The following is a 16,708-nucleotide window of genomic DNA, read 5'->3' as shown; positions in this document are numbered from 1 at the left end:
AACAAATGATTCCTTTGTGGAAGTCCATTTGTGAGACCCAAAACAGTAATGCGTATGCCTGAAAAATTTTTTATTTTTTTTTATTTTTTTTATTTTTTTTAAGAGAGAGTGAGAGAGAGAGGGGGACAGAGAGAGAGAGAGAGAATTTTAACATTTATTTATTTTTTCTTAGTTCTTGGCGGACACAACATCTTTGTTGGTATGTGGTGCTGCTGAGGATCGAACCCGGGCCGCACGCATGCTAGGGAGCGCGCTACCGCTTGAGCCACATCCCCAGCCCCCCCCTGAAAAATTTTTTAAAATAAAGGAAAACATAAGAGAAACCTTTAAAATGAGTTACCTGTTAAGCCACCACAGAGTTATCATGATTCTGATGCATATTTTTTATCCTGTGAGTTTTATGCATGAATACTATCAATATCCATATATATATCCACAAAAGCTTGTAATAATATAAATGCTTATGATAATTTTATTAACTGGAATCTTCCTTTTTTTTTTAAAGAGAGAGTGAGAGGAGAGATAGAGAGAGAGAATTTTTTAATATTTATTTTTTTTTTAGTTCTCGGCGGACACAACATCTTTGTTGGTATGTGGTGCTGAGGATCGAACCCGGGCCGCACGCATGCCAGGCGAGCGCGCTACTGCTTGAGCCACATCCCCAGCCCTGGAATCTTCCTTTTGAACACGGTTTTATAGGAATATTTTGTTTCTATTTGCTGTTCTTGCTTTGTCAGACAAAGTAACATCATACCTGTGACAATCTATACTGTTGCCATAAATTTTTTTAACTTTATAACAACAGTTTCACAGACTCCAGGCATAGCATTGGCTGTGTTCAGTTCTGGTGATGATCTTCTTGCTTGTAGAGTCCTGAGCAAGCATGGGACTTCATGTGGGGTGGGAGGGAGCTCATGTTGCCATATGCTGATTGCTGTATTTCCTTTCTTATGAAAACCTAATGAAATTATAAGTCAACATAATCACCGGCTATGAAGAAACCTTCATTTTACAGTAACAGTTTACTATAGCATTATTTGTTGAAGTCATTTTAAAGGGTGTTTTTCCCCTAGTGCTTGTGAAATATGGTTTGATTTACAGATATTTGATTTGTGTGCATCCTCTCAGGAATATACTGTGCCTAAAGCTGGCGACATCTGTACTTTTGACTTAATTGTTTTTCGTGATAAGTTGGAGAGGCAAAAACCCAGGTAAAGTGAATTATTTGCAGTAAAGGGCCATTTTTCAGAGAGCATTCATGTATAGATTTAATGTGTTTTTACAGATTACTGGCTATTTGTATTGAGACCTTACAGGTCTTTCAATCTTTGCTACTTGGTTGGAATTTTTTAAATACAGAGAAAATGTACTATTGTAAACATTGTAGGCATTAGGCATACCTACAGTGTAGTAGATGACATATTAAGCACTGGAAATACTAATATAAATAATGTACCTGGCATCATTTATATTACATTGATTAATTTCAGTAAACTTTATTATACTTCATATTTTATATATAAATAAAATAAGGCTAAGAGACGTGAAATACCTTTGTCTAAGAATGTGCAACTATTATCTGTCTGACTTCAGAATCTGAAGTGTGGTAAAGCAGTTTTGTGTGTGATAGGATTGCAGAAAAGGTCATTTTAGCTGATTTGTAGGGCTTGGGCCCTGTGTCCTCAGAAAGCAACTGGAGGTAAGGTTTTATTGAGTGGTACAAACCCAGAGCAGCAAGAATGAAAGAAAACAGTAAATAAGGCAAGAAAGGAGGAAAGATGCTACCAAGTAGGCCCTAACCTTGCAAGTAAACTGAGCTGGTTGTCTTGTCACATGGTACATCTTCTACTACGTGAAACTACCACCTCTTAGAAGAGTCCCATTGCTTGTTTCTTGTTGGTCAGAGTTTACCCCTTGGGGCATTAACCCAACTTGAACAAGTGTTGGCATAAACACTTGAAATGCAACTGTGATTCCTTCTGCTATTGAAAAGCCTATTGAAAAATCCTTCACAAGGGGGTTTTATAGCAGGGAATGATGGGTTTTTTATTAATCTAGATAAATGGGGACTTGATTCTAAGGTGGCAAGAAGGAAGGAGGAAGACCAATCAGGAAGCTATTATAATAGTTCTGCCAAAAGGTGATGATGGCCTAGAATAGAGAAATGTTAGTAAAGATGGTAAGAAATGATTATGTTTGACGTACATTTTGTAGATGAAGTTAGTTTAGTCAAAATTTAAGTTACATAAAATGACTTATAGATACATATGCATAGATCCTTAGAGTTTTCTGGGCAGTTGTTCTTTTAAAATAGCATCTGATTCTCTTTATTATGTTTAGTGACTGTTGGACACCTGATTGCCTTTCCCTAGGCAGCTCTCAGCCTTTCCAATAGAGCTTGCCAAGCAACCCAACTAGGGTCCTCCTATGACCCATCCTGAGGTTATATTTTCATCTAGAACAGTTTTATCTTGCTTCTCTCAAGTCAGTTCTGATTCACAGCATGCAGGGGATATCAGAGGAATATACAAAAAAGACACTTTCAGATCTTCCTGGCAGCACTGCCACGGTTACTTTGTGTCTTGTTGGCACCAATGACTCTGCCCTCTGGCAGTTGTGAAGTTGCCATGAAGGTTCCAGGCTTAGGGCTGTGTAGTCTTGAAATCCAGCTGTGCTCCACTCATCATGCTATGTGCCTTGGAATGGAGCTTCATTTACTCAGAGGAAGAGGTACATTTTTTCTAATTCACTTATAGATGCTGTATGGATTAGTGGAAACCCTTTCTTTACTTTTGACCTCTCATGGGAGAAGTATCTTACAGCTTTGGAAGACAGTTACCAAGAACTCAAGTATTGCTGGTCTTCTCCTTAGAAGCCCAGAAAATATGGCATGGTTTTTCTGGATTATAGGTGTAGGATTTCTTCAAAGTCACATGGCTTAGAACTCAAATCTCATTTAATTTTTTTCAAAAAATGTCTCTTTCTGCTCTAAACCTGTATCACATACCCTGGACAGAATATTAAAATGTTGTATCTTGACCCTATCCTTGACTGCCTACTAGGGGTGTATGGTGTGTCAGTGATCATGCTACATAGCAATTGCACAGGGTGGGCTCCCCTTTCATATTTTTTGAATATTTGTTAAGGGAGTTTATATGTTATGTAATTAAAAAATGAGTGTACATATGTGCTTGTACACACGCATACAACCTGGTGTAACCTAATTTTCTAATAAATTAGAGCTAATAAATTCTTCTATCTCTTATACAAGTCTATATATAGAAGCTTTCTTATGCCAAGAAAGAAAGAAAAAAATTATCTATTCAATGAATAGAAGAGAAATACTTTGGTAACAGTTGTCACTTTGCAGCTGACTACCAAGTCCCTGCCAACCATATGTTGGAGACTCAGTGAAGAAAGAGGTAGAGAGCAGGAAGTATTCTGGTTTTCCCTGATAAAAAGAATTGTTTATAGGTAGAATTACTTGACAGTTGTTCTAATCTCTGCATTTTCAACTTTACCACTAATTCTGTCTTTAATCTTTTTTTAACTTGCATACTCCTTCATTCATTTTTCCCCAAAGGAATTTGCTTTTATTGTATTATTGTTGCTATAGTTTGGATCTAAGAATTTCCCCAGAGGCCCATGTGTGAAAGGCTTGATCACCATCCTGTGGTACTATTGGGAAGTAATAGAACCTTTGGGAGGTGGGGCCTAGTGGGAGGAAGTTAGGTCATGAAGGCGTGCTCTCGAAAATCCTTTTGGGACCTACACCCCTCCTCTCTTTTCTTTTGCTTTCTGACTCCCATAAGGTAAACAGTTGTGCTCTACTACATGCTCCCTGCCATGATGTTTTGCCTTGCCACAGTCTCAAAAATAATGGGACCAACTGACCCTTTATAATAACTATTTAGTGGTCTGTTTTTTAACTTCTACAGTTTTAAAACAGTATACATCTCAGCATAGGAAATCAGCTAATGTAACATGTAATGAATAAAGGGCAAAAATTAAATGATGTTTAAGCAGATGTAGAAAAAGCATTTGACAATAATCTAATTCCATTTCATGATTAAAAACACTCAATGAACTAGGAATGGAATTTTCTCAACCTGATCAAGAACAGCAGTGGAAAACATAGTATATACTTACTGGTGAAAAACTGAAAGCTCTCCTTAAGATCAGTAAAAGGTCAAGGGTATACACTCTTGCCACTTATGTTCAGCATTACATTAGAACTCTAACTAGGGCAATCAGGCCAAAATAAGATGTAATAAAGGAAGGTGTAACTGTTTTTATTTTCTGATGCCATGATCTTTTATGTAGAAAATCCTAAGGAACACACTCACATAAATTAGAGCTAATAAACAAGTTCAATGAGGTGGCTGAATACAAGATAAAAGTATCAAAATCATTTTTACTTGAGCAATGAATAGTTCAAACATTAATTCAAAAAGAATTTTTAAAAAAGAATAAAAGAAGAGAAGAAAATGTATGGCATATGTACACTGCTGAGGGCCATTGCCAAGTAGGAATGATGATTCAAAATCCTTGCCAGCGTACCCCATGTTACATGGACTTCCTTTGAAATCCGCTGTGACCTTGCATGTGTGTTTGAGAAAGGTGACCCTGCTCAAGGTGAACGAGGGTGGATCCAGGTTTGAGGAAGTATCCTGCAGGTTTGAGGAAGTATCCGGGCTTAAGATAATTTGGGTTTAAGGCATTCCCACTTTAAGACAATAGGGGTTTTAGGGAAGTTGGAGGTTGAAGATTATTGCTGCTGGGATTAGGGTGTTCCTGCTGCGTGTTCCCATTGAGATTCAAATTGGATTTGGAAAAAGCCTCTGTGGAGTAGGTGATTGGGGGCGGCCGGATATTGGAGATTGGAGCAGAACGTGTTAGCTGGAGGCTGGTGTGAGTTCTGGAATAAAGAATTGCTATTTGAATCTACAAAGCTGTGTAGTGGCTCATGATTCAGTGCCAGCCGAGACACTGGCAGTACACAATGGAGTTCTACTCAGCCATCAAGAAGAATGAAATTATATCATTTGCTGATAAATGGATAGAACTAGAGAACAACATGCTAAGTGAATAAGCCAGACTCAGGGAGACGAGGGTCAAATCTTTTCTCTCCTGTGTGGAAGTGAAGAGAAATAAGGAATAATAAAAGGGAATCTGATGAAAACAGAAGGGAGAATAGTATAATAGAAGAAAGTCATTGAGGGGCAGGGTGGAGTGGAGGAAGACTAAATGGACTAAATTATGCTATGTGCTGTATGCATATATCACAATGAGTCACAGTTTTATGTATAATTATAATGCACCTATTAAAAATTAAATAAATAAAGGTAATAAAATAAATAGAAGAAAGATCAGTAGAGAAAGGGGATTCAGGAAAGGAGGAAGGGAGGGAAAGGGGAAGTCTAGAGAATGAAATGGAGTAAATTACAATATATGCATGTATGTACATGTCACAAAGAATACCACTATTATGTATAACTATAATGCACTAATAAAAATATAAAGAAGAATAAAATACTTTAGAAATAAATTTAACAGAAGATGAGGCTGGGGTTGTGGCTCAGTGGTAGAGTGCTTGCCCAGCATGTGTGAGAAACTGGTTCTATTCTCAGCACCACATATAAACAAATAAATAAAGGCCCATCAATAACTAATAAAAATATTTTTTAAAAGGAAATTAATTTAACAGAAAAAGTGCAACCTTTCACACTGAAAATCTGAAAACATTATTCAGAGAAATGCAAGAGGACCAGATATCCCATGTTCATTATTGGAAGATGTTCTATCATTAAGATGATAATATTCCCCAAATTGATCTACAGATTCAACATAATTTCTGTTAAAATTCCATCTGAATATTTTTTTGGCATAAATTAATATTTTGGTCCTAATATATGTTAAAAAAAATACAAGGGTCCCATACTAGACAAAACAATCTTGAAAAAAAGTCAAAGGGCTCATAGGCCCCAATTTCAAAAATTACTACTAAGCAGTAGTAAATTTGATTATGGATTTGACATCAGGATAGACATATAAATCATGGAATAGGATTGATTGTCCAGAAATAAATCTCCACAAAAAATTTAAAAAATAGTGCTCAAAGATCAATGGAGAAAGAATAGTTCTTTCAACCAATAGTACTAGTACCATTAGATAGCTGTAATGCAATGGAATGAATTTCATGTTTGAGGAACTAAAAATGGATCAAAAATCTAAATGTAAGAGCTATAAAAATTTTAGAAGAAAACTTGTGTAAGTTTTTGTACCTTGGAGTGGGTTAACGGTGTCTTAGATACAACACCTAAGGTACAAGCAACAGAAAATAACATAGGTAAATTAGACTTGATCAAAATTAAGAATATACAGAAAACTCTTAGAACTCAATAATAATAAAAAGACAACCCAATTAAAAAAATGGACAATTCATTTGAATATATTTCCCCCAAAAAGATATTCAGATGGTCAATAAGTACATAAAAAGATGTTTAGCATCATTAGGGAAATGGAAATCATAGCCACAATGAGATACCATTTTGTACTCACTAAGATTAAAAAGATGGACAATAAAAGTATTGAGGAAGATGTGCAGAATCACAGAATTGGTGAAATTGAAGCCCTAATATATTGCTAATCAGAATATAAAATGGTACCACCATTTTGGCAGTTCCTACAAGCAGAGTTACTGTAATAATTTACCATACTACTTCTGGATGTATACCTAAGAGAAATGAAAACGTTGATACAAAAATTTGTGCACAGATGTTTTCAGTAGCATTATCCATAATAGCCAAAAAATGGGAAACAAGCCAAATGTCCCATCAAATGCTGAACAGATTTAAAAAATGTGATATATCTCTATTATGGGATATTACCATAAAAAGGAAGAACATATCAAAAAATGTTAGAATATGGGTGAATCTTGAGGATATTGTGCTGAGTGAAAGAAGGCTTACATAAAAAGCCATCTGTTTCATGATCCTATGTATATGAAATGTCTGGAATAGGCAAATATTTAGAGACAGAAATAGATCAGTGCTTTCCTACTATGGGTGGAGGGAAAATGATGACTAATGTGTGCAGGGTTTCATTTTGGGGCTGTGAAAATATTGTTGATTTAGTGGTGATAGTCTCCCACTTTAGAAATATAGTAAAAACCACTGACTTGTATACTTCAAAATGGTGAATTTTACAGTATGTGTATTGTATCTCAAAGAAGGGAAAGTCATTTTTAAAATATTAAAACCAAGTATTGGGGGCTGGGGATGTGGCTCAAGCGGTAGTGCGCTCACCTAGCGTGCGTGCGACCCGGGTTCAATCCTCAGCAGCACCACATACCAACAAAGATGTTGTGTCCGCAGAGAACTAAGAAAAAATAAATAAATGTTAAAATTCTCTCTCTCTCTCTCTGTTCCTCCCCCCTCTCATTCTCTCTTAAAAAAAATAAATAAAAACAAGTATCATCAATTGATTACTTTTGGAGGTTTGCTCTGCCCTGAATGGAAAATTGGTTAATACATGCAAATAATTCTGTATTGAGTGAACAGGGTAACCAAATAGATGATTAGGGAAAGTTTTTAAAATTTTTTCTGGGAATGTTAAGTAATTAATGCAGAAGTTCTGATAGAGTATCACCGTTTTGCTATATGTATCAGAATAGGTATTGATCATAATTGGCTACTAAATGGAGGAATTTTATAATGGATTTCTTGGTCTGTTTGAGCTGCTATAACAAAATGCCACAGAATGGGTGACTTATATGCAGCAAAAATTTATTTCTCATAGTTCTGGAGGCTGGGAAATCCAAGATCGATGTGCCAGCAGATTCAGTGTCTCATGAGGGCCTGCTTTTTGGTTCATAGAAGGTGCCTTATCTTGTAAAAGGTTAAAAGGGGCAATGGATCTCTCTCTCTCTCTCTCTCTCTCTCTCTCTCTCTCTCTCTCTCTCTCTCTCTCTCGTCTCTTTAATATGAGCATTTAATATCCCATTTATAAGGGTAAAGATTTCATAACCTAATCATATCCTAAGTACCCCACCTCCCAAAGCCATCACTTTGAAGGTTAGGATTTCTACATATGTATTTATGTATTTGGGGAAGGAGGCACAAACAATCAGCCTATGCAGGATGGATCAAGCTGATAGTATTGATACCCATTGGTTCATCTTTTTTTTTTTTTAATTTAGAGACAGGGTCTTACTAAGCTGTTCAGGCCTCAGTAAGTTGCTGAGGCTGGCTTTGAACTTGTGGTCCCCCTGCCTCAGCCTTTGAACTTGTGGTCCCCCTGCCTTTCTGGGATTACAGGCGTGTGTCACTGCACCCGGCTCCATTTGTCCATATTAATATTACTAAAATGCATTATCTGTCTCCTGCCCTCAGTCTATTGATTAAAAAAAAAAGAATTTTATTTCTGGGTTGTGCCTGTTTCACAAAGTGAAAAAAAAACCTATGGTTTTGTTTAAAGTGTGTATTCTCAACATCTCCAGATGTTTAACTTTAGTGCATCTGGCAGCCTTTGTCAGAGAGTTTGGTTTAGGGCAAAATGGAATTTGTGTTTCTGTTGTGTTTTGTTTATTTTTTTGTTACTACTTGTGGTGCTGGGCAAGCACTCTATCACTGAGCCCTACTTTTAACCTTTCTTTTTGTGTTTTATCATTGTTATGATTTGAGGGAAGTAATGGTGTCCTAAATGTCCTTACCAAGCCTTCTGAGACTGGGTAAGGTAATCAAGACCTGTGCTAGGCAGAGGTGATACTGATATTGACAGGATGGATCTATTTGTTACAGTTTGGGCATATTAGGCAGGGCATGTAGTAGGGACTCCATTAATGTTTGCTGACTATTGAATGGACCTAAGTAGATCTGTCCAAGATTAGGGTTTCATTGCAATTTTGATATGAATTTTATTTGGACTCTATGGTCATTTTTCCACCACCCCTTTTCTTTAATTTGTTGCCAACATTTCAAAATAGTGAGATTTCACATAAAAATCATGTTTCTAGCTTCTGTTAAAAAAGCAGAAGATCTGGCAACATTAGGCTTGCATTCCTTCATGGCAGCTAGTCAGCTGAAGCTGAGCAGGGACTACATTAGACACAGTCCACTGCTGCCTCTGTTGCTCCCTGCTTCTACTGGGCGTTTGAGTTTGTGACCCTTATGCAATGGTTTCAGGAAGTGGTTTTCTAAATCTCAAGTTATTACTTTTTTAAAAAAATCTTTGTTTATTAATTTATTTTTGTGTGGTGCTGAGGATCAAACCCAGTGCCTCACATGTGCGAGGCAAGGGCTCTACCACTGAGCTATGGCTCCAGCCTGCATTATTACTTTTAATGACTTTTCTGATTATATTGCTACTTAACATACCATATGATCACTTACCTAATTAGAAAATAAGCTCTATGATGGCAGCAATTTTGTGTCTTCTATTTCTAGATATTCTCTGTGGTGCTGGTATATTGCCTTGCACACCATAAGGAAGGCACTACATACTTAAACCTCTCTACTCTGATTTGGCAAGGTGATTGAGGAAGACCAATAATGCTAGAATATTCAAGACATTGTCGTGAAATTCCAAAGTATCTTGATGCATTGGCTTGGAAAACATACTCTGTAGTGTCTTGGAGAAATGATCCAAGTTTATTAACATTATTCTTGCCTCTTGTTTTTATCAATCAGTTCTATCATATAATTTTAGGGTTAATATCCCTTGGCTATATTATTGGCATTGTGAAGTTAATGGCATTTGGAATATTAAGTATTTTCTTGACTATTTATTACATGGATTCTTTGAAATTAAGTCTTACAAGTATTTTCTCACAGGTAGGTAAGTACAGAAAAATAAGTGAAAAGAGTTGAGGTCTAGAATAATCATTGTCAGGAAGGATATGAAAAATAGTTTTTTTTCTTAAAGTACTGTTTGATGATTCAATTCAAGGACAAAATGAAATCAATTGATAATATTAGAATAGGAAAAAACTATATTGTGTTTGGAGTTAGGGCTTAATTTAAGAGTTCATTGAGTCAATTACTATTAAGTTTTTTTTTTTAAAGTTGTCTCATTTTGTGAAAACAAACCATGTTTTCTTTAGTCCTACACTAGCCAATGGTATAATGATTGGAATACCTAGTTGACCATTATACATGTTGATTTCATGCCATAAATATTCCTTGACCCATATTGTGTGTTTATTTTTATAACAGGTGAGAAATTCATCCACTCTTCTCTTTAGTTCCTTGATCACAAGAATTTTTGGAGTTAAAAGGGGAAAGGACGAACTTTCCAAAACAAATAGGTAAGTAAGCTTCATCTAATGCTAACTTTTCTTTTTACACAAAATTGTCCTGGCCAAAAATAATTGTCGAAATTTTGCTTACTTTTACAGATTCATCTGTAGCATAAAACTATAAAAATGGTATAATGAATTAACCTGTGCTGCCAAATTCTAAATCCTTGGGCAAAAATATCAACTGATTACAAAGTTGACCTTTCAAATCAACAAATATAAAGCAAGGAAGCCAGGGCTGAAATATAGACTTGTTTCTCACTGCAGTAACTATTCTTTTTTCTTTGTGTCTTCTTCAAGTATTCCTGAAATGTCCTACATTCTTTTTTCCTGATGTGTTATCGAGTATTTACTATCTGTGCAGTATCTTTAATCATATAGGCAAAAGTTTAAAAGATTGTGAAACTCTTATCAGAACACCTTCCAGACTACCTGTGCATTCATTACTCTCCTAAACGAAGGGAGAAAGTTGGAGATGTTGACTGTGTGAAATAAATAATGCATTTACTTTTTGGTCTTTAATTTACTCTGTTTTTTTTCAGTAAGGCTTTTTAATGTCTGGAAGGAAATCTATGGAACCATTTTGGTTATTATTATTATTATTATTATTATTATTTAATATAATGCACAAGTTCTGTTTATTCTTAAAGAGAAGCTTTGGATAGTTCTTCAGCATTTGAGGATTTAATAGTAGTGTAGTTGGCTTGCAGCTGTTAACACTAGATGTCACTGTCGCTGCATGTTTAATTACTCCCTTAAACTTTTAGAATCCAATTTGACATACAAGTCATTGTCTTAAGGACCTAAACATGAATTCAAGCCCAGCTTCTCTCTTCCCTAAACAAGTTACTATGCTTTTGCTTCAAATTTAGATTTTAAACTCGTATTTATTAAAATATGTCTTCTTGTGATGAAATTAAGTTTTAAGAACTAAAAGATATGATAAAATAATTTTTTGATATGCTTGTGGTAATTCTAGTGAAACCTGCTGTGGTGGTTCTGAAAATTGCTGCTTATCAGCCTGTAAAATTCACCAAATATTTCAAAGAAAGGTAACTGGCTCTAAGTTTGAATCCCCTGAGTAAATGCAGGAATACTAAGAGATTTTTTTTTCTCCCCTGAGTTGTATTTTTAAAATAAATATTACTACTTTAGTAGCATGATTATAATTTTTACTTTATAGCCTGTTATTTTTTTTAAATATTTTTAGTTGTAGATGGACACAATACCTTTATTTATTTATTTTTAGGTGGTGCTGAGGATTGAACTCAGTGTCTTACGCATGGTAGGCAACTGCCCTACCACCAAGCCATGACACCAGCCCCTTTAGCTCATTCTTAAAGTAATTTTTCCTGTCATTAACTGAAAATTACTAGTATTTGTTTCTTTTTAACTTTGTCTAATTTGTTAATAATTCTACAGTGTGCTTAAGTTTAAAATAGTTGTATCTTTTTATGAGACCATGATGATGTTTAGTAGTATGAATAAAATATATTAAGTAACAATTAAAGTTAATGTTAAAATTGCTCTTCTTGAATGTGTATATAAATTTTACTGTGCACCAGAGAAAAATGATCATTAATTTCATTTAGGTTGCAACTGAAAGAGGATAGAAGAATAAAAGGGCGATGAGATCACACAGTTTTACCCTTTTAGCTAAAGTCACACTGATGGAAATTCATTTCTTTTGAATAGAGAAGATTACAAAATTAATAACTTTCCTAGAAGAAGGGAAATGGAATATTTGTATAATTATTTTGACTAATGGTGGAAAGTGAAATGAAGGAATTAGGAAGTTGATATTTTACTTAAGTGTGGTGAACATTTTTTAGTAAGAGCCTGTATTTCAATAATCAGAAGACTGGCATGTGTCATCTCCTATACAGGCTTCTCTTTTCTATTTAACTCTTGAATTATCAGTTTCTTGGCAGGTCTTCTTAGAAGTTCTGCAAAACATTTAGTTTATTAAATTTGCAATTGTTTGTGATTATTCTACTTTTGTAGTTTATTTAATTTTGTCACTTTTTGTTGAAATATTTATATACCCATTTTCTACATATTAATTCCCCGAAGGATAGGACCGTTTCCATCTATTCTTTGTATATATAAAGGGCACTTTAAGAATGGTACTTACAATGTCTTGTTGGGTGATTACTCAGTCATCAAATAACTAACCTCAGCTGATGACACCTCACAGCCAGTTAAATTTGCTTTCACAACCACAGGTTGTTCTGCATGCAGTCTTGCAAATGTGTGCTCTTGGTCAGAAAGGAACTGAACATAAAAAGAACATCTGCTTTTTTTCCATCTAGTGTGAAAAGAATGTCTACCTTGGAGTAAATAAACTTGGTTTCTAGGCATTTTGCTGCCACTGGAGATGACCTTAGTAGAGTCCCTTATTCACTCCATACTTCAGTTTCTCAATCTATATGACAGGAGTAGTAAGATCTAGATTTTATCTTCATGGGGTTATTAAGAGTCTACAACAAACTATTACAATTTTATTATTAATTTTTTTTAAAATTGAAGTCCTAAACAATTAGAGATATGGTTTGCTGTTTCTGTCTGTTGCCTTGCTGTTAGACTGTGCCTTTTGAGGACAGCACCAGGGTCAGAATCCTGTGTATCTGGTACCTTGTATACTGTCTGGTGTGTAGGAAGCATATAGAAATACTTGCTTAGTAGAAAAAGTAAATTTTATTACTGGGGAGGGGGGGATAAAAAGTTTGTTTTCTACTCCTGCCTTTGTTCTCATAAAGCCACAATAACCAATGAGGTTATCCTCTCTGTGCCTTGAGTTTCTTCTTGCTCAAATAAGAGGTTGGGCCAAGCCTGAGGTGTCTTCCCTCTAAAATATGAAGCTGAGACTTTATATAATGTTACTAGAATTGCATGTTTGATAAAGTGCCAATGCCTTAGACAGTACCTGACACATAGTAGGGACCAGAAGTTTTCATTTAATATGTGGAGAAAGGACCAGGGGTCTGCCTCTCTGTATGAGTGTGTGGAATGCACTTAAGATTGAGCTTTTGAGCCCATTGGTCTGATCTAGATGTGTTCTTTGGATTATGAACAGTGAGAAAATACAAGTTTTACAGTCATGTTATTACACTGTAATTTTCTAACACTCCTTTCCTTTCTGTTTGTTGTCATTTAACTGACTTAGTCTGACAGAATGAATAATGGATTCCATGTAAAATTGGAACATGCATAGCCCTGTTTTCTGGGGAAGGTGCTGTGCTTTCTGCTTTTCTATAGTAGCTGCCATCTGTATGTGAATGGACCGTCCTTGATAGCTGCTCATTCTTTATAGGGTAGCAGCTAAACCAATTGCATCTTTAACTCTGGGGCCCTTGTGTGTCTTAACCTTCAACTATGTTAGTTGCAGCTAAGTGGCAAGTGCCAATATATAGTAGTCTGAGAAGCTTTATTTTTGACTTTGTGGAGTGTCTGCTTTGCCAAAACTTCATACAGGTGCTCAGTGTGCAGAGTTAAATAGTATTGCTTTTACATTTTCCTTTTGCTTAAACTCAACCTGTGAGCCAATAAGAACTTAATGATGAATAAGTACTTACCTTGAATTCAGTTTAAACATGAGGGCTCCAAAACTTGGGCTTTTGAGCTTACAGTTCAGCTGGGGAGAAATAAACTGTTACTTGTGAATCAGATGAAAATAGAAGATATCATATACTAATCACCTGTGCAATGTGATTTGGGTAATGAATGCCTTGGACATCTGTAAATGGAAAAAATAGAGTGCTGTATTTTTGGGGAAATAGTATTTCTTATAAGGCTTTGGGGATGAGTAGATTTAAGGTCATGAAATAGACTGAAAAAGAGAAATGAATAAATAATTTTGTTTACTGTGTTAAGTGCAATTTCTATTCTGTATTATTAAGAAGAGCTCATATTCAAATTAAGAGCTTAGTACAGTTTACTATAATTTAAGAAGAAAATGGGTTTGTAAAAGCATCACTAGATCCAAATAAAATAATTTCCAATGACTGTATTGGGAGATGTTAGATTTATTTTATTTTCTTGGACATAAATGACAGAATTATTAGAATTATTTTTCTTAGTGGCGGAACCCTTCAAGGAGCATCTCTAACTCAGCCCAACTTCTTGCTTATCGGCAGATTTTGAAGCCATTTCCAGACTGACTGGCTTCTTTCCTGTTCTTCGTGTTTTCTAGGACAAGAGATTCCACAAGTTTCTGTGGTTATCCACTCCATTGTTTAGGAAAGAATTGGTTTTTCAAAACTAAAATTGAGAGCTTTAGGGCAATTGAGTTTTTTATATTTTAGAGAATGTAATTATTAGAATTCAGAATAGCTTATTTGCTTTGAACCACATAGAAGCTTGTAGTAAACACTTACCTATTTGGCCAAACTGAAAATTGGAATTTTCTTTCACTGGGTCTGGGATAATATTAACATCCTCAGACCCAAAGAATTCTCATTTTCCCCACTGAATAACGTTCATTATGTTTTCAATCTGCTGGGTACTAGCATGCAGAGATGAATCAGAAATATTCTGTGCCTAAGGGGAACTGACAGCCCAGTGAAAAATATGGCAGCTATCTGTTGCATTGGATTCTGTTCAACTTACCTTGAGGGAAGGGAGAAGTTTTGTAAGGCAGATGGCATGTCTTTTAGTGTCTTTTGCCTATTCCATGGTTGGCTTGTGCCAGGCCATTTTTATGTGTCTAATTTAACTTTCACGAGATCCCTGCAAGGTGAACAATATCATCATCACCTTACAGTGGCGTAAAACCACAGGGAGTGAATTTTAGTTATTTGCCTGCTGTCGTATAGCCAGAAAGTGGCAGGACTGGAACACAAATTATTTTCATGTACAGGGCACTTATTTATCAATACATAGAGCCTGTCATGAGTAGTATATTACTTTTTTGGTGTATGTCTTTAGATTTTACATTGCCCTAACTGTGGGAGACAAGCCACTTCATTCGTTCATTCAAAGTCTGAATGTGGACCAATAATCACACATTTTTAATATGGTATGTTGATTTCAGTGGGGGTGGGGCGCAGGGGAGAAGTTTGCTTGAGTTGACTCTAAGACCCTTTCTGTGGGTGTTGGAAGACAATATGAATTATGTAGTTTTTTTCATTCGTGGATTTTATGTTTTTGGTGGGGAAGTTATTAGAGCAGTTTATTGCAAGTAAGACAAAGGCAAGAGAAAATACAGTATACCCGATAGAGGGGCAGGCAGGTAGGCTATGGATGAGAATGCCCATAAGTATTCTTTTTTTGAGAGAGCCTCACTGTTTTCATGTATATAAGAGATGAGGCAAGAGTAGGCCTTAAAGTTTCTAACATTATGCTGTTAAACCAGAAAGGTAAAAATCATACTTTTCTGGTTGGCAAGTAGGGAATGAATTAAATTAGCCCAGGAGGTTATCAGTTTTACTAATAAGAAATTTACCTTTTTCATAGTTAACTCTGTAAAACTCAATTGTTTGGTGCTATCGAGAGGGGATTTGGGGTTTACAAAAATTCTTGGCTGTGGTTCAATTTCTTTTAGACTTAATGTTTTACAGAATCTTTGGTTACATTTTTCACATCTTTAATTAAAATGACATAAATGATAACAATTATTATTTGTCTTTATTTTCTAAAGGACCTAAAAAGTCACCCAATCCCATTTTCATTTAACAGATAAGAAAATTAAGGTGCAGAAAATTAAGTGATTTGCTCAAGATCACAAAGCTAGCATTAATATAATTTAATGGTTATTTTTAGCTTATAGCATGACTAGAACATTTGAAAAAATATTTAGAAATGAAGTTTCTATTAGCAACAATAATATTCATTTGAATTTAAATGATTCTAATGTGGAATATGAGGTTCATTCTCCCAAAGAGGCACTTTACTTGTCAGAGGATTTTAAATAATAATGATTTAAAGTTAAGAGCCCCATGATTTGATATAGTCTGGAGGTGTCATTCATGCATTTACCACAAATCTTTGTAGAACATTCAATCTGTTGCTTTAGCCAGGGTAGATAAATGAGTATTTTGGAGACTGAGAAGTACAGTACAAGTCTTGTGTAACCTTGTTGAGATGGTCTAGTCAGAATTAAGTCTGTACTGACATTTTTGTTTACTGGAGAGTTTCATGTTTCAACGTTTTGTTCATTCATAGGTTCATGGATTATAGGTAGGAAGACCACAAATGAAATTTGTAACCAAAAAGAAGTTCTTGAAAAGAAATATGTTCATGAACTTAAAGTGGGAATTACTCATTGTATGCTTAAATATTGACTTTTGCATGGACCAAGTAATCTTTGTTCCTTAGGACTGCTTCAGGCCATTGCTCTCTCTAATAACTGAGGCATTGTTGCTCTCGTTTGAGCTTGTTCTATGGAATCTTGGCAATGCATGCATCCTCTTT

The 16,708-nt window shown here is 35.4% G+C and overlaps 1 protein-coding gene across 9 annotated transcripts in view; it reads left to right on the top strand.

Moving 5' to 3' along the window:
- LOC144372555 (transport and Golgi organization protein 1 homolog) overlaps positions 1-16,708 on the top strand; it is a 137,846-nt gene that overhangs the window by 4,599 nt on the left and 116,539 nt on the right. For 8 of the 9 annotated variants that reach the window (XM_078035885.1, XM_078035888.1, XM_078035892.1 and 5 more), the window contains one exon: positions 10,215-10,306. The exons of the other annotated variant lie outside the window; for it this stretch is intronic. The gene's annotated coding sequence lies outside the window, so the exon portion shown is untranslated. The remainder of the gene's footprint in view (positions 1-10,214; positions 10,307-16,708) is intronic. 9 annotated transcript variants of the gene reach the window in all.

This window comes from Ictidomys tridecemlineatus, unplaced genomic scaffold (genome assembly GCF_052094955.1).
Source record: "Ictidomys tridecemlineatus isolate mIctTri1 unplaced genomic scaffold, mIctTri1.hap1 Scaffold_130, whole genome shotgun sequence".
In the NCBI taxonomy this organism is placed as follows: Eukaryota; Metazoa; Chordata; class Mammalia; order Rodentia; family Sciuridae; genus Ictidomys; species Ictidomys tridecemlineatus.
The sequence above is the reverse complement of the archived record's forward strand: the minus strand, read 5'-3'. Positions and strand labels throughout refer to the sequence as shown.